This window comes from Heliangelus exortis, chromosome 2 (genome assembly GCF_036169615.1).
Source record: "Heliangelus exortis chromosome 2, bHelExo1.hap1, whole genome shotgun sequence".
Classification (NCBI taxonomy): domain Eukaryota; kingdom Metazoa; phylum Chordata; class Aves; order Apodiformes; family Trochilidae; genus Heliangelus; species Heliangelus exortis.
In genome coordinates, this window is record NC_092423.1 from 120,838,740 (window position 1) to 120,863,105 (window position 24,366).

At 36.2% G+C, this 24,366-nt stretch overlaps 1 long non-coding RNA gene across 1 annotated transcript; it reads right to left on the reverse strand.

Annotated features, from left to right (window-relative positions):
* Positions 1-15,227: 15,227 nt before the first annotated feature.
* Positions 15,228-20,715, reverse strand: LOC139793772 (uncharacterized). The gene is made up of 3 exons (XR_011724790.1): positions 20,654-20,715; positions 19,221-19,264; positions 15,228-18,221 (listed from the first exon to the last, which is right to left on the reverse strand). It is a non-coding gene; the product is annotated as an uncharacterized lncRNA (long non-coding RNA).
* Positions 20,716-24,366: the final 3,651 nt, after the last annotated feature.

A 24,366-nucleotide genomic window follows, 5' to 3' on the forward strand; every position in this document is an offset into this window, starting at 1 on the left:
TTGAGCTTCTAATCAACTAATATACACAAGTCCTTCTCATCACTGTTCTCACTCTATTCTCTTCTCAACCTGCATTTGTGCTTCGAGATTGACCTGACCGATGTGCAGGACCTTGCACTTGGCCTTATTGAACTTTGGGCAATTTGCACAGACTCAGCTTTCAAGCCTGTCGTGGTCCCTCATCTCTTCCATCCAGCATGTTGACAGCACCAAAAAGCTTGGTGCCAACAGCCAACATGATGGGGGTGCACTCAATTCCATTGTCCATGTTGCTGGCAAAATTGTTAAACAGCACTGGTCCTCATACTGACCCTTGAGGAACACCACTCATTACTCCATTTGGATATCAAGCTGTTGACCACAGCTCCTTGAGTGTGACCATCCAGACAATTCCTTATACACTGAGTGATCCATACATGTGCTAGACCATGTGTCTCCGATTTAGAGACAAGGATGTGGGACAGGAGCAAATGCTTTGCTCAAGGATAGTTTCTAGTCCTGGTAGAGAGTATCACTTGCACAAAGTCTTGGCAAGACTTCCTCTGGAATAGTGAATACAATTCTGTTGCGAGACAGTTGCATTCAAACCAGAAGTGCTTCAGAGGAACAGAAAAGAGATTTTAAGAATCTCAGGTGACACCTGAAAAACACCTTAACTTCCTTAGCTTAGAAAAAAGGAAGCTGAGAGAATACAGGTGCACATTACAAACGCACTGTACACCGGGAGGTGAGCTTTTTAAGATAAAGAAGAATGAAAACTAAATAAAAACAAATTAATTGATGTGAAAATTTGGAGAATGCTTATAAATATGAGTGTAAAGTTCTGCAACAACACTGATGAGAACTAAAACCAATGTACATTTGACATCAAGCTCAAAAAGTTTACAAAGTTTACAAGTTGAAATTTTTTCCTTTCCTACTGTTGTCTTATGTGGTTATTGCCAGAAATATTTGCTGTTAACACCTCCCTTTAAATTGAAATTAACATATTTGTATGGCTCAAAATCATTACCAGTCCCATTGTGCTCTATTGAATGAGTTAATTTTTTTATACCGGTCTTTGAGAATGGTTGATGCTGAAAGCCACATTCATTTAGTACACTGCAGTATACAACTATTTTCAGCCAACAGAAAAGCACTTTAGTAGATGCATAAGTAAACTTTTTAGGTTAATTTATGTGTATAGATATTGTGAATAAGACATCAGTAATAGTAACTAAATTCTTTCAATCCAAAATTGTGAAAAGTACTGAAGAAACAAAAACCAAGATAATATGGAAAATTCTCTAATATTTGCATTTTGGTAGCTGTGTACCAAAGAGGACAGATAGTGGTGAACCTATGCAAAGCACCATTTGAAGTTGGGCAGAAACCACAAAGAGAATTTCACATTTAGATTATGATGAGATTACCCTATAATAATTCTCTGTCTTTCTAACTGTGCATGAATGTATGAAGAAGCAATGTCTTTGAAAATTCTTTGCTGAGTGGACTCAGTTTAAGGCCAGAAGCCTTAACAGGCAAGAAAACAGTGGCATAAAGTTGCTTTAGGAATGTTCAGATAACCTAATTTATGTAAGTCGTATTTATTTCCTCAATTTGGCTTTGAAAAAATAGCAGCCTGATAGTCTGATACCCAGGATGAAGAGAAGACTTCATTGCCACAGAAAAGAAGTGGGGTTGGAAGCCTCACAGAATTCTTGTTCCTGGGACAGCGCCTCATGTTATGCCAAAATGAAGCATTCAAACCAGTGGCATTCCGAATTTTTCAGTGCAATTATATGAACATTCTTTGTGCTTATTACTACAGGAATAGGGAGAGTATTGAAAGGCAAGTAAGCCAACAAAAGGGAAAATAAATGTAAAAGCAGAACTACATTGCAATCCAGCACAAAGGAATAATGAAAATTGAAAGGTGTTTCTCTGAAGGGAAAGAGTCCACAAGAACATCCCTTCTTTGGAAATGGTAGATGAGATATGAAATACACTCTGTATAAAGACATATTTTCAAAATCACACCTTTTCTTTAAGTCCTAAATCAACCATTAAACCATCCAGTACATGAAGATATTTTATATTTACTTATGAGAAAAAATGAAGTAAGGAAAACATGTAGAAAACAACACAGTGTAATGATTTCAAGGAAACCATGGGAAATGTGCAGAGGTCCATTTAACACAATTTGTCTTTTTGCAGTACAAATACAGTATGGACTTCCCAGTGAAGCATGTTATTTTTAAGCAGTTGTTGTGTTTTTCTGAGTGAGAAATACCCTTTTCCCACCCGAATTCCTAAATTGAGGTAGACGCTTCTTTTTCTTCATGGTTCATTTTAATAATTGTTTGGGGGTTTTTAGGGAAATATACTTGAAGGATAATAGAATAATTTCATTCTGTGTTGCTTCTGTTGTCCTGTATTTTCTGATTCTATTGAACTGTGTATTTTAAATCAGGAGAAGTGAAATTATATATAGCAAGCAATTAAGAACTAGAAATTTCAAGCTGTCATGGTAGATTATAGAAGAAATTGAATCTTAGTTGAATCTTACCAGTATATAATGCCATTCTCTGTAGTCCATCTGCTTATAATCCACTGTAAAAAATAAATAAAGACCTTGGGCAATTTTTTCTCTTCTTTAGTCTGTCACCTCTTTTTTAGGGATTGCAGAGTCAGGAATACAGTAGGTGATATACAAACATGAACATTCATTCCTACATTTTCACTTTTAGTAGGGGGCAAATTATTGTTGTCTCTACATGAGGTAAATTGCTGGGACCCTGTAGGGCTATGCCAACCATCTCAGTCACTGCACATTTAAAAGCAGCATCGTGAGTTCTGGAAGGCTCAGGAAGTACTATTTTTTCAAAGACTTGGCTGTCTGAACATAACAAAGCTTGCAAAATGAAAAAATTATTATGATAGAGGTGTTAAATATTTCAGAACATACTTGCAGCCAACATGTTGGGTGCAGCTGCTACTGAATGCTTGGAGACAAAAATAAAAGTGTCAGCATCCATGTGGCAAAATAAGCAGTGGGTACAGTGTTTCCAGAAGATATTAGGACTCCTGTTGTTAATCACAGGAAGAAAAATTCTGAGTACTGGTTTGTATAAACCAAACTGGATTAGTAAACCCCACAAAGAAAAGCCAGCATAAAGCAAAATAAATATGAGGATAAAAACAAGATAGGCACCTAAGTAGATAGATGGACTAAACATAACACTCTGAAGAGCTGAGATGACCACTTGGCTCAGTGGCTATCATGTAAGAGCTGTGCAGGAGGATACAGTATGGCACTAAAATATAAGAGTATATATGGGAACAGGAGTGTTACCATTAAAATGGATAAATGAACCCGAACCAAGCACTGACAAAAAAGCCACCCCAAAGCTCTTATACCAAAAGCCTCCTGAAATGCCCACTGCTGACTACAGCAGCCCCATGTCAGGACAGGAACTGGTCAAACTGGCAGAAATCAGCCAAGTGGAAGCACTCTGCAGCCAGTGACAAAAGCAGCAATGGAGTTAAGGCTTAAAGTCTGTTGTGTTGTGTCCTGCTTACGCCAGAGCAAAACAACAGCAATGCTTGGGAGCACAGAAAGTTAAGAGACTGTTCACTAAAATTTGAGAAGTATGGTAAGACTCCTCTCAAAAAAAAAAAAAAAAAAAAAAAAAAATTGACAACAAATGTAGCTACACTGCTGGAGAAAATAAACCTAAATAAAAAAAAGATTGTGAGAGAAAGAAAATTAAGGAAAACTCTGAACTGTAAAACAGGATGTGCCGAGACATTTTTCTAAGAGAAGTGTGATTTGGCAAAGAGAGCACAAGGCAAAAAGAGCACTCAGAACACAGACCACAGTTCAAAAATACCAAAAAAGGAGACTTGAAGAAATTCCAGGGGAAAAAAAAAAATAATAATAAAAAAAAATATATATATGTATGTATGTATACACACACAGAAAAATCAGTACCAGCTACTTCTAAGGACAGAGATGCCTATGGTCTGGGTTGACAGTAATTCAGTTTATTCACATCCTGGCTCTTAACAGGCAATAATCACATCATTTTTAAAAGCAGTAGAAATATTAGTGACTGTGACCAGAAGCTCTAATCTCACTCTGACTTCACAGTTTTCTGAGACTTAATTTAAAGATAACAGTGGCAAAAACAGTTTGAAAATTTTAATTTTTTTTGTAATAATAGTTTTGGAAAGCTTGTGATGTTTGTTGTGTTGACATCTTCACGTGAAATTAATGAACATATTACCACTGTTTTAAAAAAATCAAAATGAATACATTTTCTACCAGCTGCTAAAGCCACCAATGGAAAATATGATGTTTGTGTTTCTTTGCAGTGGTTTACAGTGATTACTCTAAAGTACTACATTAATTTGGTGACATTGTATAATAAAATCGTGTCTACAGTTGGTTTTCACAATAATCTGAGAAAATATCCATGCAACACTGCAGACCACTTCATCCTACATAACCTTTACAAATGTCTTCTGGCAAAAGTGGAAATGTTTTTATACAAAAGCTATTAGATTTGGTTTATATGAAGATAGCTGTGATCCAGTGGCTAGGATAGAGTTCTAAATTTAGAAAAGCTTATTTTTCTCTCTCATTCTGGTACTATCCTGTTATATGACTTTAAGTAAGACATGTAAATCTACTTTTTAAAGTTATATGGTATGCAATTCAAAATGCCTACTGGGAATTTTTCAGCAGGACAAAAAGAAAAAAAAATAATAAAAAAGGAGCCATCAGAAATGAACACACGTGAAAATTTCATTAGTGTCTCACAATTGTTTTTGTTGCCATTATGATGACTCTGTCTTTATAACTGAAGCTCTGGAGTATGATAAATGCAATATGTAAGTTCTCAAAATTATTAATTTTCACTATGCCCTTTTTTTAGTAAAATAGATTTTACTCCTTTTCATTTTCACAAACTGGTTCTAAACACTAGTACAGTTTATAATGTAAAATTCATGATACAAGTTCCAGTTTAGAAAATATTTCTCTATACTAAGTGAACTGAACTATTACAATAAGCCACTTATTGCCACACTGTGGTTCACATTTTATGAAATAGTAGTTGTGTTATCTGCAAAAGAAAGAAATTTCAGTACACCATTTAAAAATATACATAGGAACATATCAGGATCTGAAATGACAGATCTTTAAAACCTATCAACATTTTACTAAGTTTGACCTTATAAAAAAAGAATTTGGGAACTTTCTAAGATTCTAGCTGTTATTTCTTATGTATGGTAACAAGCATCACTAAGGTTGCTGTGGTAACTTGTCAGTTTTTCCTTAATAGCCAAATAAAGCTTTCATTAATGGCCAGCACAAATTAGACCTTCCCATGGGCAACTTGAACCCAAGTACAGACTTTTATTAAAGGTTTTTTAATTGAATGAACAATTTTAACTTTTTAAAGAATAGTTGCTTTTCTTCACATTGTTTCCAGCATTTATCTTCTTTGATCCTGAGGTGTTACTTAAGGGCATAATTAGCAAACATTCAGGGCTAATGCCCAAATATTGGATTCAAAACCCTGATTATATTTTCCTTTTTATCTAACTTTTAATTTTGCTTTCATAATCATGAAGACTGTGAGAGATATTTTAATCTTGACCTTTTTCAGAAAATCATATGTTTTAGCAAAAAAACCTGCAGGAATGTTAGTAAAAACTCATAACTCTCTTCTGTGGTACATGACTAGGATTGTGTTCAGCACTGTCATTATGATGGTAATAAACTAATTTGTGAAGTGTCTGAAGCTGATGAGTAAGATCTGTTTCTGCTTTCAACAGCAATACCTTGTGTTAGCATCTTTCTGATCACAGCAAACCACAGTCTACAGTACAGTATCTGGGAATCAGCAATAGGGGAAATATGTCAGGAAAAAGAGTATTTAATAAATAAATGACCCGTATTATCTCCCTCATATTTCCAGGTGATTTCAGGACTAGCAGAATAAAGTCCATTCATCACTGTATTTGCATCTCAAACCACAGTACTCACCAATAAAGTTATCATTGAATACAGTAATAGCAAAAATAGAAAATATTTCTCTTATGCTTGTCTAGTCACAGTGCTGTGAAAACTTCAGCTGATAGACCAACACGTACATGCTAGGTTTGATCAAGATGAAACAAAGGCAAAGTTGAAGTAGTCAGGGGACTATTTCATCTGAGTGATGGAGACAGCAGAAGTTCAAAGTAGTTGATTGTATATTAAGCTCATTAAACTATGGAAAAATACAAAATTATTGCTGAACTTGGTAAGAAATTACAGAATTTCTGGAGTCAAAAAAAACATCCTAGTTTCATTTAGTAAGTTCTCAGTAGATGATTATCTGTTAAATGAGAGGGAAAATTATAATTGTTTTTTTTTTTACTACTCAGAAAAAAAAAGAGTTCTCTGACATAGGTTTAATGGCCAGGTCATATCTCAACTGTGACTTAAAATAAATTACATGTGGTTGAGCAGAAGTTTTCACAGAAATTTCTGTGCAATAAAATACAGTATATTGTTCCTATTAATTACTAAAAGAGCTAATAATAATTCTATTATTATTATAGTAATGATAATTCTAATAGTCTTAAAATAAGTATTCTTATTTTTTTCAAGCAGTTTTTAGCCTATAACAGCATTTATTACAACTTCTGTGGGGACAGTACATGGGCTGGTGCTGGTGGACCTTAATCCTTACCAATTTCTTTACATTCAATGACAAGTCCTATGAGCAAAAATGAAGGCAGTAAAATAAATTTCCCAAGGGTTGATACTGAAAGTCTTATACCTTACTGGAAACATGTTTATTATCTTTTTCAGTTTGTCTTATAGCATAAATTTAAGGAACAAAATTCCATACTTCTTTCTAGTAAGTAAGAAGACAAATTTTCTGAAAGGGATTCCACTGGAGAGCTTTCCTAGGGATCAGTAAAGTGTGAGGAAATTCACAACTTCTTAAGAGTTATCTGTGAGTGGTGTGTAAAAACAGAAGGCGCCCTGGCATGAAAGGGAAGCTAAAAAGGGAAGGAAGAAGAAGAAGGGAAGGAATTGGGATATTCCACAAATTCAGAGAATATTTGGAACATCTTGAAAGTCTCCATGTGCCACTTAGACTCTCAGAAGAACATCCATTTATTCCGCTACATTATCTGCATGTCCTCATGCTTACATAACTTCCTACTAAGTCAGTGGATTTCTAAACATTGACATAGAAATATATATATATATATATATAATTCAAAGGTAAGTCATAGCCTTTGTTTTCAAAGTGCTTGGGCATAATATAAATATTGTTTATAGCATTATTTCTTTGTAAGTCATTTCATCAGCTTCTGCCTATTCTTACTGTAGCTTATTCAAGTCCAATCTCTCCTTGAAATCTTATTTTAAAATAATGTTTATATTAATGGTATATTAACAGACTGTCATTTAAAATAAGTTTAAATTATTGAAAAGTAAGATTGAAAAGTAAGTTTTAACTATTGTTTTGAAAAATATTTTGTTTATTGCATTTCTTGTGGCTATTCAAATTAAAAACTGTATAGCTAGAGGGTAAATTGCAAATACAGTAGTCTATTTTATCATTACAATGAAAATCATACCAGAATTTGCAACATAAATTAAAATTTCTCTGTGATTTTTTACTTCTGATGCAAAGGTTGCTTTCAGAGATGCTTCTTCAAAGCTCTATAATACATTAAATGCATGTGATGTTTAAGTGATATGTTTCCACTAGACCGTTATCATTTTGTTTAGGGCTTCAAAAACCAGACACACAATCTTCAGTACACTAAGGAAACTGCTCAATATGCAGAGGTTTGATCCACATGATTCCTATTAATTTTAATGGGAGCTACATGGATAAATCTGTGTCCTAAAATTCATGAGAAGTTAATGTCAATAGAATTCACTGATCCAAACTTTGCTCTCTGAACCTTTGTGCCTGGCTACCTTCTTCTTTGTAAAGGTCCTGAGGGGAAGGAGAGGATGGAGTAGTATAATGTGATTAAAACAAAGGCATTCAGAGTTTACAAGGTCCATGATATGTATCAGGAGGTAGAAAGTAATTAAACAATACCAAATGCGAGAAAAGAATTTTTGAAATTATACTCTCCTTAAACTCTCATTTGAAAGAATAATCTCTTTAATCATAGTATATTTTGCACATAATACATAATTGCATTTTTTAAATCAGGTAAAAATTATAAAGTGACATTGAAATCTGACACTTCAGTGAATTGTACCAAATGGATGCTCATTAACCCAATAAACAACATAAAATATTCAGAGATTGTACTTAGATTTTAATTTACATGTATAAATACAGTTGCTGGATTTCTGTAAATTGCAAACTGAAATGGATTCAAGCTGAACCCATTTGGTATGCCTAAAAAAGTCTGGAGGAAGAAAACTAAAACAAAGAAAAGCTCAGAAACATAATTAGGTCATATGAAAAGAAACAGCTAAGCTCTAGTGGTCCAGTTTCTGCCACCATTACCTCCACAGAAATCAGTGGAACTGAACTTGGGTATGAGTAAAAGCAATATATAGTATGAAAACAAATAAACAGAAAAACAACCAACCAAACAAAAAATTTAATTTTACTCAGTTCTTAGTCTATTTATCCAAACAGTGAACATATAATATTCTTTGAGAGTTGTTCAATGTTGCCAAATATACCATTCCGGTGCACTTTTTGGCAAGATTCTCTGCAGCTTGTTTTTATTAGATAGGCAGCTATTTGAGTTGATTAGCTACAAACATTTCATGAAAAAGAAATAATTGCTCATTCACTATAAATACATGTAGTTTTCTTCACCACTTGCTGACTCAGCTTCACTTGTGGTCTGAAGGATGAAGTCATATGGGTTTTTCATACTCTTGCTTTAATTTGTAATGTTGGGAGGCATAAGAGCAGCAGCCTGTTTTAGTTGGCCCTTGTTCTGTTGCACAGCTCCCAGGGACAAAGGCTAGAGAATCTTTCTGCTCTCTGGAGGAGTGAAGGGGTCACCAGCAGACTCCTTTTGGAGTGTTAGCAAAGGAAGATACAGCAGTGATGCCCAAGGCACTGATCACACACAGCTGGAAAACAATTTAAATACTGGTGACAACTTGTGCAAGTAAACTTGCACCCAGAGCAGGGCTTAGAAGAGGTTGGGGAGAAGGCTGGCTTCTTGGTTACCTCTTTCCAAGCAACCTATGGAAAATGAGCTCGTCAGACGTTTTTCCTGATTTTTTAATCCGACAGAACTGTGTATGAACTTGTGGAGAGCTCTTTGAATGCAGGGCATCTCCAAGAAGCAGAAATTACAACTGACATAACTTTTTACTGGAGCAGTTAAAAGATCATGGTCCTGATTTTTATACTGACATTGGGACCATAACTGTTTTACTGGTTTCTTTTTCAGCTCACTAATATTCCCAGGTAGTCTTCTGATCTGGGATATAGTTAGAACACAGTCATGGCCTGGAAGTAATGAGAAGGAAATAGAGAATGATTTGGCCCCCAGAACCTAGCTAATGAGTCCATCCTTCCAAAAATCTTTCTCTGTACAGGAAGAAGTTTAGCTTTATTACTGCCCCTTTTGCTTCTTCAGGATATATATGTGGAACGGTTCCTACTTCAAGCCTTCTGGCAGCTCCCCATACATCTTAAAAATAATAATTGCAGGCCTTGTTCTCCTCTTGATAGGTTCTGAATACCACTTGAGTGTGAATAGCTTTGATACACACATTGCTTTCTTTAATATCCTATCTGATTTTTGCCACAACAGCTTATGGTAATACTATTTTGTATGAAAGGCTACTGTAAAAAACTGGCACAGGTCTGGGGAGGCATCAGCTATGCACCGAGAAGAAAATGCCAGTGATACAGATTTAGAGCAATGGGCACTTTCACAGCAGCAGCCACAGTAAAACCACTATTGCAATTCACATTTGAAGAAAGAACATACTCAGAAATAAAATTACACATGTAAAAGATTACATCAGATATGTAGGAGAAAACCAAACACAGTAAACTCTGGAGCCATCTAATGCCATGTGAAGAGTGTGGTTTGGTATAAAGTTTGTCCTTGCATTGTGTCAAAACATAGAAAGATATCCTCTTTTCTGTACTTTCAGAGAACTCCTTTCAGATAAATATTTAATGCTATAGACTTTGCTATAATTAGCAGATTAAAATGTGCAGAATTTGATAAAGAGGATTTCATGGAATAAGATTAAATAATAGCAGATGTCAGTGTATGTAACCCATGCACGTGCTTAATTTAGGTTCTGTTGAAAGAAAGACATACGTAGGGAACAAAACAAGGTACCCTTGATATTTAACAGTTCAGTTTTGTCAGCAGGGGGCTTGGATGATAATACAAGTAACCTTTAACCCACAATCAGATCTTGCAAGTAGTGCCTGAAAATGTCTATATATATATATATATATTTGGTAATGAAGTTTTGGAAGATGATGTATAACTTGTATCAAAGATGCAGAAGCAACCTAGGTATAAAAAGAATTCAAAGGTACAAGCATCTAAGTGCCAGCTAAAAAAAAATGACATCACAAAAGTTAAAAAGAATTGGAAGGAAGAGATTAAAAGAGAGAACAGGAACCTCTGCTGACGTACCACAAAATAATATAACTCAAGCAATGATGGTTGGATTCTTAAAATACTGTTTTTAATGAATGACACAAAACACATTTTCTAAAGTGGGGTAGGACATCTTAGCACAAAGTTTATCTGCCAGTGTCTCCTGTTGCTTTCACTGCCCAGTGGAAAGTGCTGTATCCCTCTCTCAGGTGGCACAGAGCAACTACTGACGAATGTTTATGCACAGGCAGATACTGTAACTAGGACTGTTAAAATGGAAAATTTAGCTTATATGGCAGTTGATATGGTATCCAGCTACTGCAGAAGCAAGTCATTAGCACTGTATTTTGACAAAATGAGATTGTAATTAGGTGCCTTTGATTCTAAAGGCAGAATGAGTTGCACATTTCTGGCTGCAGTTCCCAAAGCGTGACATCAGAGTAATCAGCCATAGACTGTCGTTCTCTTTTCACCCCACATTTTTACTCCACTAGTAACTTGCAACAAGTCCCTGGGCAAGACGACATTCTCAGTCATCAGTGAGCAATAAATATCTCTGCCAGGGTTGATAAGATTTGTCAGACACGTATATTACTTTCTGGTTTGTTCCTGTTTTTCAATTTCACAAGCTGTCTCTGTATTGAAGTTGGGTCTGGATCATTGTTGACTTGTGGCTGCTTTGCCTCAGCAGGAATTAACTGAGTTCCTTTGTGCTAGCTGTCTTGAATGGAATAGGACCGTCAGAATAGCTTTCTTTCACTCCACAATGTGGGAAGACTGTCCAGGATACTCCATGAACCCCAGTTCCCACCTGATGCAGTGACACTGTGGGTCAGCGAGTGGTTTCAGACAAATGGAGTAACTTGCTTCCTTATGCAAGAAGCTGGGTTGTGGACAGCACTGCCCAGATGTAGGACTGGGAAATCCTACTGTCCTATAGCCTATTAAAAAGTTACCTGTAATTCTTTCTCTTGGGATCTGAACATAGTCTTGCAAAGCCATTGACTTCAGCAAGAACTCTGTGCTCCAAATAATTACAGAATTGGGTCCAGAATATGGAACTACACATCTCAAAATTAAGATTAGTGGCTACATTCAAGAGCTATTCCCTGAAATACATGGTATTACCATAAGACATTGGAAATGATGTGTGAAATGAGACACCTTTGCCTATTGGCAGGGCACAAAGAGGAGAAACAGAATGACATGCCATTATTACTCTGCTATTAGCTGTGATGTTCAACCTATACAAAGACATATATGTAAAAAAAAATCCAAAAGCCTTAGATTTTTTTCAAAAAGAATAAACTGCTTGAAAACTTCTTTTTAACAAACTTCATCAGAACTTTCTTCTGGAAAGCAGAAGGATCCAAAAAAGGAAGGGGGACATTTTAAATTAGTCTTCTCTCACAGCTCATCCCCTTCTTTCCTTTTACTTGGAAAATCTCAAATATCTCAAATTCCCTTCAGTAGTGGAGTTGGGAAGGATGGGAACTATGACATTAGTAAAGTTTTTAAAGAACTATGGATTTACCTTTATTTGTCAACATAACACTCCCCATAGCATTCTCCTGGAAAAGCTGTCAGCCCAGGGCTCAGACAGGAGCACTCTTGTGCTGGGTTAGGAACTGCTGGAGGGCTGGGCCCAGAGAGTGGTGCTGAATGGTGCTGATCCAATTGGCAGCTGCTCACCAGTGGTGTCCACAGGGATCAGTGCTGGGCCCAGTTCTGTTTAATATCTTCATTGATGATTTAGATGAGGGGATTGAGCCCACCATTAGCAAATTTGCAGATGACACTAAGTTCGAGGGGAGTGTGGATCATCTGGAAGGCAGGAGGGCTCTGCAGAGGGACCTGGACAGACTGGAGAGTTGGGCTGATTCCAATGGGATGAGGTTCAACAAGGCTGCGTCCTGCACGTTGGCCAAAACAACCCCATGGGGAGCTCCAGGCTGGGCACAGAGTGGCTGAGAGCAGCCAGGCAGAAAGGGACCTGGGAGTTTGGGTCAACACAAAGCTGAACATGAGCCAGCAGTGTGCCCAGGTGGCCAAGAAGGCCAATGGCATCCTGGCCTGGATCAGGAACAGTGTGGCCAGCAGGTCCAGGGAAGGGATTCTGCCCCTGTACTCAGCCCTGGTGAGGCCACACCTCGAGTCCTGTGTCCAGTTCTGGGCCCCTCAGTTCAGGAAGGAGATTGAGGTGCTGGAGCAGGTCCAGAGAAGAGCAAGAAGGCTGTGAAGGGATCCAGCACAAGTCCTGTGAGGAACGGCTGAGGGATCTGGGGGTGTTCAGCCTGGAGAAGAGGAGGCTCAGGGGAGACCTCATCACTCTCTACAACTCCCTGAAAGGAGGGTGTAGCCGGGGGGGGTCGGTCTCTTCTCCCAGGCAGCCATCAGTAGGACAAGAGGGCATGGACTTAAGCTCTGCCAGGGAAGGCTTAGGTTCGATATTAGGAAGAAATTCTTTTCAGAGAGGGTGATCAGGCACTGGAATGGGCTGCCCAGGGAGCTGGTGGATTCTGTGTCCCTGGAGGTTTTTAAGAAGAGACTGATGTGGCACTCAGTGCCATGGTCTGGTAACCACAGTGGTAGTGGATTAAGGGTTGGACTTGATCTCAGTGGTCCTTCCCAACCCGGATGATTCTGTGATTCTGTGAACAGATACAAAACTGTCTCTTTTTTACAGGCAGAAATTAATACAAAGCGTGTCTACCAAACCACAAATTAAGAATTAGTAAAGAATATTTTTTTCCAATTTTATTAATTTTATGTTTGTGGCAAATTATGGAGCATATATTATCCAGTTTGAGACATACATCCTTAGCACAATGCATTAAAACCAACTGAAGAAAGTGCACACACCAGTATCTGGCATCAGTTCTGTAGACTTCCCAAAGGTAAGTTCAATAAATATTGGGATAGATTTGGGATAGATATGTCAGGCAAATCAGAATCCCCCAGGTTCTGAAATATGAACAACGTTATTTATACAGGAAATATTTTTAAAAGGTGCAATGAAGTTACATGTACAGAGAAAATGCAAGATTAATCCTGGGCACTTTGCTAGCTACATGGTCAACTGATGCTTTTCATCTGTCTGTGGTGTACTTATCTTCTGTTCATTTAAAAAAAACACATGATGAAAGTTTGTAAATGTTGCATGATATTTTTATTGAGAAAAATAAGATCTACTACATAGTATCAATGTTCACAGCTCCAATTAAGAGCTGGCCAGCAGATCATCAAAAGATACATTAAAAAGAAAATTAATAATCTATTGTTTCTAATGGCATCAAGCAGGCATCAGCAATAGACCCAGTGTTATTGAATATTCCCAACAGCGATCTGGAGGTGCAAATAGAAATTACCATGTTGAGCTTCTGAGGAGGACAAAAAGATAACTTGAGTAGTACAGAGTGATGAGATGAAGGCAGAAGAGATCTCTTAACAAGCTAGTACCACTGAAAAAAGTTAGTATTTTAGGGTAGATGAATGCACAGTTATACATCAATACAAATTAATTTCATGCAAAAAATGGGTTCCAGTGCCCTGGAATGCCCTGACACAGCAAGGATTTATGGGCTACAGTGGACCAGAAACACAACATAAGTTCCCACCATGAAGCTGCATGAACAGAGCTAACGTAATCCTTGAATCCTGATGCAATTGTTGGACTGATTCCCACAGATCTGCTGTCCATATTTTAATGGGAATGTTGGGGAAAACAGAGCATTCACAAAATTGCATTCAAAATTAATTTGTGAGCAGAAGAAAAATATTGACTTTAGAACTATAAATTCAATCTGTTTGATTATCAAAAACGAAAACTGAGGGTGACTTGATTAGTTTATAGATCATGGGAGAAAACCCTTATATGCAAAGACTTTATCCCGAAGGGAGAATAACATAGCAATCACCCCACCACTTATGCCATCCTTCAAAAGAAAAAAACTTTAAAAATCTGGAAGTTGAACAGTGACAAACCCGAAACAAAACTATTCATTTTCTATTAATGAAATCTTGCAATAAATTGATCAAAAAAGATTAATTTCTCCTATTGGCATATCTTCAGATCATGATGCAAGTTAGAATTCCACTACATGTTAGCTGTCCTTTAGGTAAATAATAATTCTATTGGACTCAACACCCTTTAACACAGATAAAATTTAGGGGTCTTTGACATACCAGCAAACTAGATAATACTGGATTTCAGAAATCCAAAATAGAAAACAAAAAGGAAGGAATAAACCAGAGAGAAATTAGAATGACCTATTCAAAATTACATTGTGTGAAGATCTGAGGCTGACTTTGGGCTTTTGTTATAATTCTAAGTGAGGATCTCTGACTCTGGACCATGTGCTCTGCTGTGGTATGTATTGCATAACTATGGAAAATGTCTTAATGTAGGTATTTTTCATTCGCATAAAATTGTCTGTAAGAATTTATATCCCAGCTGGTAAGATGTTATACAGAAACAACATCACATGTTGTTCTGCAAGTTGTGCATATGTTTTGTTTCTGAGGCCAAAAATCAGGATGTGGTTTGAAGTAAAGTGGGAGGAGTTAACTAGTAAAAGTGTTATACCATATGACAACCTCAAAAAAAAAAAAAAAAAAAAAGAAAAAAGAATATCAGTAGGGCAGTAGGGAAAAATATATAGCAGAAGCAGAGACTGCCTTTACTGCAATAACTGGTGATCTGCTATGCACATGTGCACATTCACATACCAACTGGAGTTTTGAAAGAGTAGCATTGCAACCTGTTGTTTCAGAAGTCTAAATGTGAAGTCTGCAGCCATGCTGGAATGATACAACAAAACCACGTTCTTGTGATGTAATCCAATACACTGTTCCACTGTGAATCACTCTGAATTTCAGTATATTAGAGATTACAAAATAGAGATATTAAGATTATAAAATGGCTTCCCTGCCTAGGACAGGACACAGGATGATCATGTCACAGTCTATAGAGGAGGACCACTTGTAAACTTGCTGGTGATTTAGGAGAGGCCCCTGAGTAATTACCTGCTGCAGGGTAATGGACTGTAAGTCACCTTAGTGGATTTCAAAGGTATCAGAATGATAGGGCTCGTGAGTTGGAAAATGCCCAACTTGTAAACATTTAGCACAGCTCTTCCTCAAGTGAGTCATGTGTCTGCCTAAATCGGAAAGTATTTGACAGCCAGACAGAATGTGACCATATTTTTTGATCCCTAGGTTAACAGGCTAAGGCTCCCTTAGTATTTAACTCAGTTTAGAGATTCAGAGTGCAGTGAAAGTAAACAGTTCAGACTTAGTAAGTAAATATAATGCACAAATTCAAAAAAATAATAAAATGCAAATACCTTCAAAAGCAATTTTATATATGTCTGCTCTTGATATATAAGCCAGTTGAAATAGTAAGAAAACAGGTTTCTTGGGGAAATCACAGCACTTGTACTCCCTGTTTGCTTCCTACATTAACTTTTTGTAGTGTGTTAAAATTTTCAGCCTCCATATGGACACACTTAACCACATGAATTTTTCTAGTATGTTCAATCAAGTTTTCAGTAGTTATTTTTTTATTCTGTTTTCTGACTGTATGAGTAATGTAAGTAAATAAGTAATCACCAGATGGAATGAAATTCTGCTTTCTGAACTTACATAAGTACTGCAATTAAAGTAACTTGAAATAGCAACATGAATAAAGCCTACACAAATTTTCACGGTTAAAACAAGCCCAAAAGATGTGCCTATATATTAAAACCATTCTGGGTTTAATTAAAAACAGATAATAAATGATAGGTTATTCTCAAGGGTTAATCTCTATTATAATTTTTAATTTACCAACAATCTTAATGCATCCCTTTGTATCATACAGCAATTGTGGTTTCTTATTTTTAGTAAGGCCCAATACCTCAGGTAGCATCTGGTGTACACATGTCGGTGACTTCATACACCTGCATTTCAGCTGTGAGCTTCTGCCTGGCAAAGCAGCAGGTAAGAGACATCTTTGTTGCTTCACTGATAATCTTGAAAGCAAATATTGCTTTCCTAATTTTGATGGTCTTTTACAATTCTGTATCTAATTGTTTAATTGCCTTTCCTACCCTGAAAAGTAGGAAAGTTTCAAAAAAGAATGAAATTTTTGTAATGCCTCTAGCAATATAGACTTGGACCTTTGATACAGGCCAGAACACATTTCAAGGCTGCTTGCACTGAGGGTCAAGCCTAGGACATAGTTTAGGATATGCAACAGAAGAAATCTCAAGTGCTCCCAATTCCCTTGCAGACCTCTGCAGTGACAACCAACCACTTGTCTTTCTGGAAATGTCACATGTCCTAGGACAGTCCTGAGATTGCTTTTTGCTAAGACAGGCTGGTTAAACAACCTGAGCTGTTGGCAGATCCAAGAAGGATCTTCAGAAGTCAGTCTTCAGAAGAGTTAAAGTTTGGCAACATGGGGCATGGATCACAGACACACCACCCTGAGTATGCTCTATGCCTAGTGTAAGGGGAGACATCACCAGTGTTGCCATTATAATCTGTGGAGATACTCCTGTTAGTTGTATTTTACTTTTATGTAGGTTATCTCCAAGCTCCTCTAATTTCTTGCTTATTTTCTTTCATGTAACAAAAAATACGTACAGCCATATGGCAACAGTTCAGTCTCAAGGACTGTCTACAGGATATTCACAGCACTCCAAATCTTTTTTGGTCTTGCTCTTTCAGTAAATACTAATGAGTTCAACTTGCTTATTTAATGGGAAAATCCTTGGCATTTGCATCTTGCTTTTCATATCATGATATGCCCCAATCTGAATTGGTCTAAAGGTAAGGAGTCAGTGGTATCTTAACAAACAGCCTTGAGATAATTGCCAGATAAAGATTTCCCTGAAAGTTTAGGAGCTGAATTACAAAACATGGACCATGATAATGCTAAGAATGTTTTTGTGAGGATGACAGAATTCTGCTTATCATGGGATCTCCTGAAAGAGGCTTTTTGATTCACAGCAACCCTCTCTTCTATGAGTCTCCAGAGACCTGAATATTCTAGAGATGATCCCCCAAACCAGTCCGTTAAACAGCTAAAAACAAACAAAAAAACCCCACAAAAACTTAAAGTTACCAGTGTTGCCTAAAGGAACCAGCCCTTTCAGCATGTGTAGCCTAAACTCCCTTTTATCTCAAAAGCATAAGGTCCAACAGGCAGTTTTTAAGTATACTATGAAACATTTTTCTGATGCAATCTGAAACTTCTAAAGACTGCGTAACACTAGGCAGAAGTGGTCATTATCATCATCTATTTAGAGATAGGGCAACTAAGACAAAGTAAATGCCCTACATGCTTCTGCAATAGCAGCACAGAACAGCTTCTGGAGCAATTCAATCTACCCAAAGCACTGTGTCAGACAACTTTTTTCCCTGCCTGAAGATTTTCTTCATTATGAAACTTTTTTTTCCTGGTTCCATTATTTTTAAAGAAAATTAAGCAATTTCTTTGCATGTTTTGGGTTTTATCTTATCCTTATTGTTTCTGAGATCCTCCTGCAGTATAGAAAATAAATACCTTTTCAGGCCGCATTTATTCACTCCTGTTGAATAACCTTGACTTCTAAGTGCTTCCTCTGTGAATAGAAAAAAAAAGTCATTACTGTGCTCCCCCTTAACATATACATTCATGCATCTTGGTACTAGGGACTCTTCTTACTGATGACAATAAATTTCTGGAAATTGTACCAGTGGTCACTAAATTCAAGGGTCTAATTCAGGAAAATATGACTAAAACAGTAAAAAAAAAAGTGGTATATTAAAACATTTATATTAAAATACATAGTTAGCCATTTGCTTAAATTCATAACCAAAAGGATAGAAAGATACTGAGTTGAAAGTGTGATAAAACAGAAACCGTCATAGCATGAACCAATAATTTTCCTTACAAAAATCCTAATTAATTAAAAGACATTATCCTTCAGCTTATAAAAAATTTGAGGAGGATCAAAGATTTGTCTTACAGGCTCTGCCAATCCTTTTAAGAAGTCATTTATTGTAAGCAACAACAGAAACACTACCTCATCCATGTTCCTCAGATAGGACAGAATCAGATGAAGAAATAAAAAAAAAATTAAAGCTGTAAGACTTTTCTGCCCCAAAATGTCTCCCATTTATTTATAGAGCTTTTGGAAACTTTACTGGTTTAAAGAAGTGACTTACAAAGGGTGACCTCTGAACACCAAGTTCTGGGATTTAGACATGTAAATAATTTTTTCTTTTCAAACTTGAAAATGAAGGCTACAGTTTGCTCTGCCACCACTCATGGGGCTTTGTCTGGTGACATAGATGTAGAAGCTTTCAGTAAAATGGAAATTTCAGTTGCCAGAAGCATAACCGTGAGCAAATCCTGGTAGGTGAGGTCTCTCATCCCATTGCAGGTCACCAGCTCCTTTCTGTACCTTGCCTAATGGTGTGGGGCTGCTTCAGTGCTGCTGTTACTGGGCTGAATCTTCAGCTGGAAATATGACTTGCAAGTTTTGTTCATGGGATTACAGGCAAGAAAAGCTTTAAAGTACAGAGCCCATTAAATTCTGGTAAATAAGTTACTGCATATTTTAGAAGGAGCTTCTTACCACAGTGCAAAATTAGTATGCCCATTACAGCATTAAAAAGGTACCTAAGAAAAGAAAATGTTTGTATAAGTACAAAAAAATATCAGAATAGAGCACTTAGACTGAATAATTAATATTATTTTATGTTATGCAACCATATATTTTAACCATCAAAGATGATTAAGGCTATAAATTCATGTTTACTGACAAGGGTCTATTTCTTAAATCACCATTTAAAATGGACTTTTATGGCCAGTCTTAATAACCAAGAGGCAAAAATGTGTTGCACTGCATGGACTTGCTGAAGATAGAGTTAAATGGCCAGAACTACTCTCAAACTCCTCAGGCAAAAGCACAATCGAACTGGTGTTGAAGCAGAACAAAGAACTGTCCTATTATCTCTGTAGCTGCTGCCTTCAAATAGGAGTAAAAGCACCTCTTAGAATTAGAAAACAAAGTTAAACAAATTTGCCAGACTCATGATATGCTATAAGTTTGCATTATGAGCTTGCATAATAGTCATCATCATAGGTCTGCTCCCTAAGTCTAATTTCAGCAGAAGTACTAGCAGGAGTTTTATATGAAAACAAAAGATTTTCTCAACTCATCTTTACCAGTGAGAATACTTCCTTCTGCTTCACGTGGTTCTACTTCCTCTTAATTTTCTTCATGTTCTGACGCAATTAATTACACTACTGAAAAATATTTTGATAAAAATAATCCAGCTTCCCCTTTAAGAACTGTTTTCAGTAGTGCAGTTAATAGCTTAAGCAGAAATACAGCCCAAAACCTTTTGCTGTCTTGAGGCATGCAATGGTCATACACAACTACAAGCTTCATTTATCTTACTGTTCTACCACTGTTGCACCATGAAGTTTACTTAACATTAAAAAAAAGAAAAAAGAAAAAAAAAAAAAAAGTTGTTTCATGATTCTGCAGTAAGCACTGTATCTTTTTTAATTTCTTCATTGGCATGAGGGAGATTTTCTTATCCTTGTAGCTTAACTGTAGCTTAACTGGGTTTTCTGACCATAACTGTGCTAGCTGCAAAGGAAGAAGTTCCAGTCTGTTCTAGTTAAATGTCACAATCCAGACAGAAGTTACTGCTCCTTCAGAGTTGTCAGTGAAGCTGCTCATTTAGTCACTCCCTGACCCAACTCAATCAGGGTGAACCTGACTAATTTAAATCGTAACTCAGCCAAAAGGCTAGGGATTGCACTCATGAGCAGCTCAGGGAATGTAAATTCTGCTACCAATAAAGTGATCAGAAGCTTAGGCCAAGACATAAATTGTAATTTTTAGCTACCACAGATATATTTGGAGGAAAACATATTAGCAAGGATCATACTAAACATAGCTATATTTTGCTTTAATAGGACTTTTTGGCAAATAGATTGTTTTATATCTGAAAAGTGACTTGCATCACTAAAGTGGGACCCAAATGAGAACTTTACCAGGTGTCTTAATCCACTGTAATGTGACTTGAGATCAGAATATGCCTCAAGATGATTTCCACAGTGATTATCTGAAAACTCCACCAAAAATATCCACTAGAAAGTCTATTCTTTAACATTCTGTGAAAGATGGAGAATATTAAGCAATAATAATGAAAATTCAGTGAATCAAAAAAGAAACTCCCATTTTATGTTTTTTTACTTCATTTCAGGACTGAAAGATTTATTTATTCAGAATCAAGCATGTAAACCTCTTCAGAGCAGTTTGAAAATATCTTACAGGATGCAACGTTCTCTTCTTTGATTTCCATCACTCAATATAAAAATACTCCGTAGAGATCAGTTCATTCCCAAATGGTCCAAAGAAAAAGAAATAAGTCTACAGTAGGTCCATTTTTTCTTTTTCTTTCTTTTTTTCCCCTAAGTTATCCTGCATATTACTCCCTATTTGGACCAAGCACACTTATTTAGTACTCTCTGTACCTTATTCGCATCTGTCAACAAAAAATGCACATCGCAGTCACACACCAAGGCACAAGTCACAAAACCCACAGAAAAAGTAAAAGAAATGATATTTATGTGTCATTTTGATAGTCAGGGGAGAAGAAGTGTCCCAGTCCCTCTTTCTAAAAATAATGCTTCATACAGGTGTCATCTCTATTTCACTGGAGTTATCAAAAGAAAAAAAGTTGTCGTTTATGGAAGTTGCTTCCAGACAGTGGAATAAAATGATCTGCTTTAAATCACTGTTCAGTTAATCCATACTTTTCTTCCATGCAAATCATTCTTACATCTAGGGAAATGGGAAAACAGCAGTTGTATTAGCCAACCATCAAACTGTCTGATCTACACAAATAAACTCTCTTATGGTCACCTATTCATACTGAAAACAGATTGAAAGTATTTCCTACAGAACGAAAAAGAAAAAAAAAAACAGACAGCTACTCCTGCCACCAATAGCAATGATGAGGTGATAAATAACCACACCATATTGTCTTGCCAGTCACATCTAATAGAGATGAGGAAGTCTCTAATTAGAGCATTAATTCCACACTGTACTGCAGTTGCAATGCAACCTCACTTTTACTGACAGGTGAAATACGTGGGTGCACATTTCTTGGCATCAGCAATCTACTCTTTTGCATTTACATTGCTAAGCAACATCATTACTTTGATTGACTTATGTACAGTACTACACTTTCACCTCTTAGGTACAGAAAGGAAAGATTGATTCCGATTTCAGTGCCAGAGTTTTGCACAGATGTAGTTCCAATGAATTAAGTGCACTTACTGCTAATTTACACTCATGGAAGAAAAATAATTTTCTTGATTGCTCTCCTATTTAGAAAGCTCCAACTATTTTGAGTAGAATAAAGTTGCACTGCTCTAAAACTCACATGATGGTTAGGGGCATAGTTACGTGTATTTTTCCACAAGAAGACGGCAGCTGTCCTCGAAGTGTAATGTGAGTTAACTAGGAAAAGGTGATTGACTGATGCTGAGGTTAATTGCTTGTTGCCATGCTAGAAAGCCTATGCTAACAAGTGCTGCTTATAACTAACAAGTGCCAATTATTTCCTTATATTCTAGTACGCATTATATTATGCTAGGTGCTATCCAAACATCCAGAAAGATCCAGGCATCCCTGCCCTAATCTGATAAGTTAATGATTTAAGAAAACTCTCCTAGCTGCTGACGAAACTGGTTCAGAGTATGTCATTTATCACAGGTATACAACTCTTTCTATAAAATTATAACACAGAAAGCCTTTGGAAAAGTTACCAATGTGCTGAAGATACATTCATAATGAAAGTGTAAATAGTTGTCTGATCTAAACTTTGGTTTTCCATTGTGAACCAAAAGCTTAAACTAACAGATAGTGCTTATTATGTTGCTAGTAGAAGCCAGAGAAATCTTATAAAATGGTGATATTTTAATCCTGTTTCCACATCTGTGTGTGAGGAAAAAAAAAATATTCTTTATATAATTGGTGACCAAGTTACCTATAAAGCTGGCAAAACTTCCCACGTAATAGGTAGATTATTATGTAAAATATTGCCTAGTATTTGTGTAATGCATTCACCTCGCTTGAAAATATGCTGACAGAACTGGAATGCATATCATCCATTGTTAAATTGATATTAAATTTATAATTTTGTTCCTGAAGCATCAGTAAATACCAATTTTAATTGCATTAATAAAATGTGAATTATGAAAGTAGAACTGTACTAATATAGATTTTCACTATAACAATAATGATTTAAAATAAGGTTAAAAAGTAATAGCTTCTAAAGGAAGAGGAAGTTAATGAAAATAATAGTACAAAGCCAGCCTGCCCCTCCACCTCTAGACAAGTCATCTGCCTTGTATCCATTGGAATAAAACAAGCAAAGTTGACCTTAGTAGGGAACTTACCAGTCTTCCATGCTTTCTTTGCAAGAAATCTGACAGTGCTTGGTACTGTACTCTGCTACTCCTTGCCTAATATCCAATTAAACATACACAATGGCATCACAACATAGGATTAAAATTTTAAGCCTTTGGACAAAAGTTGGGAATTGTCATATCCTCTTCCCCTTTTTTAACTGTGAAGACATAGATTGGGTCAAATACGTTGGTAGCCTGTTGAAAAAGGTGAAAAGCTACTCTGATTTCTGCCAGTCTTGCAGTGCAGAGAGCATTTCAGCACACAGCTATTGAAATAATGCAACAAAAGTTCTCTAACCATATGGCTTGTTCAGAAGGCATGGGCTTTCTGAACAGGGTTTGGCAAGATGACCATAAAAATGAAAAGATTTAAGAAAATCTAGAAATGTTAAAATTGCGTTTGCAAATATAGCATCAGTATTCCTAGACTGTTTGGGAATAGATATGTACATTTCTTTACCCATCAAACACTTAATAAAAGATAGCTCCTCTAGGCAATTTGCAAACTATAGTTTCATCTAGAGATATGTCAGTGTAAATCAGGAACCTTCAGTTTTCAGTATTTCTAAACAAGTATGCCATAATCTTTCCTAGCCCTGTTTCCGTCAGTCCATCATAAATCTACCACATTGCTCTGTCTTCTCAGAATGCAGTCAAATTCACAAATATTTTAAAGGTATAGTGAAATACACATATAGCAAGTCTGACATCCTTGTACGAGTTAGTAATTTCCCTCACCTGCAGTATATATTTCATTTTAACACATCTTTAATAGACACCAACTAATCATGTTTAAAGGCTACCTCTTTATTATTGCCCTTTATCCATAAATTGCTCTTTTCTCTGACCTTAATGTATAAGGTGAAGATAGGCAATCGCTCCATATAGTGCTTACATGTATGAATTTAATTTTAGGATATATATAAGGTAAAATTATTTTGGCTGGATACAGATAACATTTTCTTGATTTTCAAATGCCATTGTTGAATTATTTTTTTTTGTTCCGAACTGTATAATACTCTCAGAAATACTGATGACCCTAAAATTCAATGCCTTCTTTTTTTTTTTTTTTTTTTTTCCTGTAACCTGTATTTATGAAGAATAAAAACATAATGACATTTATAATTTCAGGTCTTTTAAGAATAAACTACTACATGAAAATCATAATATAAAAATTCCCTTTTCCTGGAATTACAGTTTTGTATTTATTGAATACATTCACAGGCTCCCTTAGGATGTGAAATGTATGGAAATATATGTGCATTACTAAAGAAAGAACTAAATTT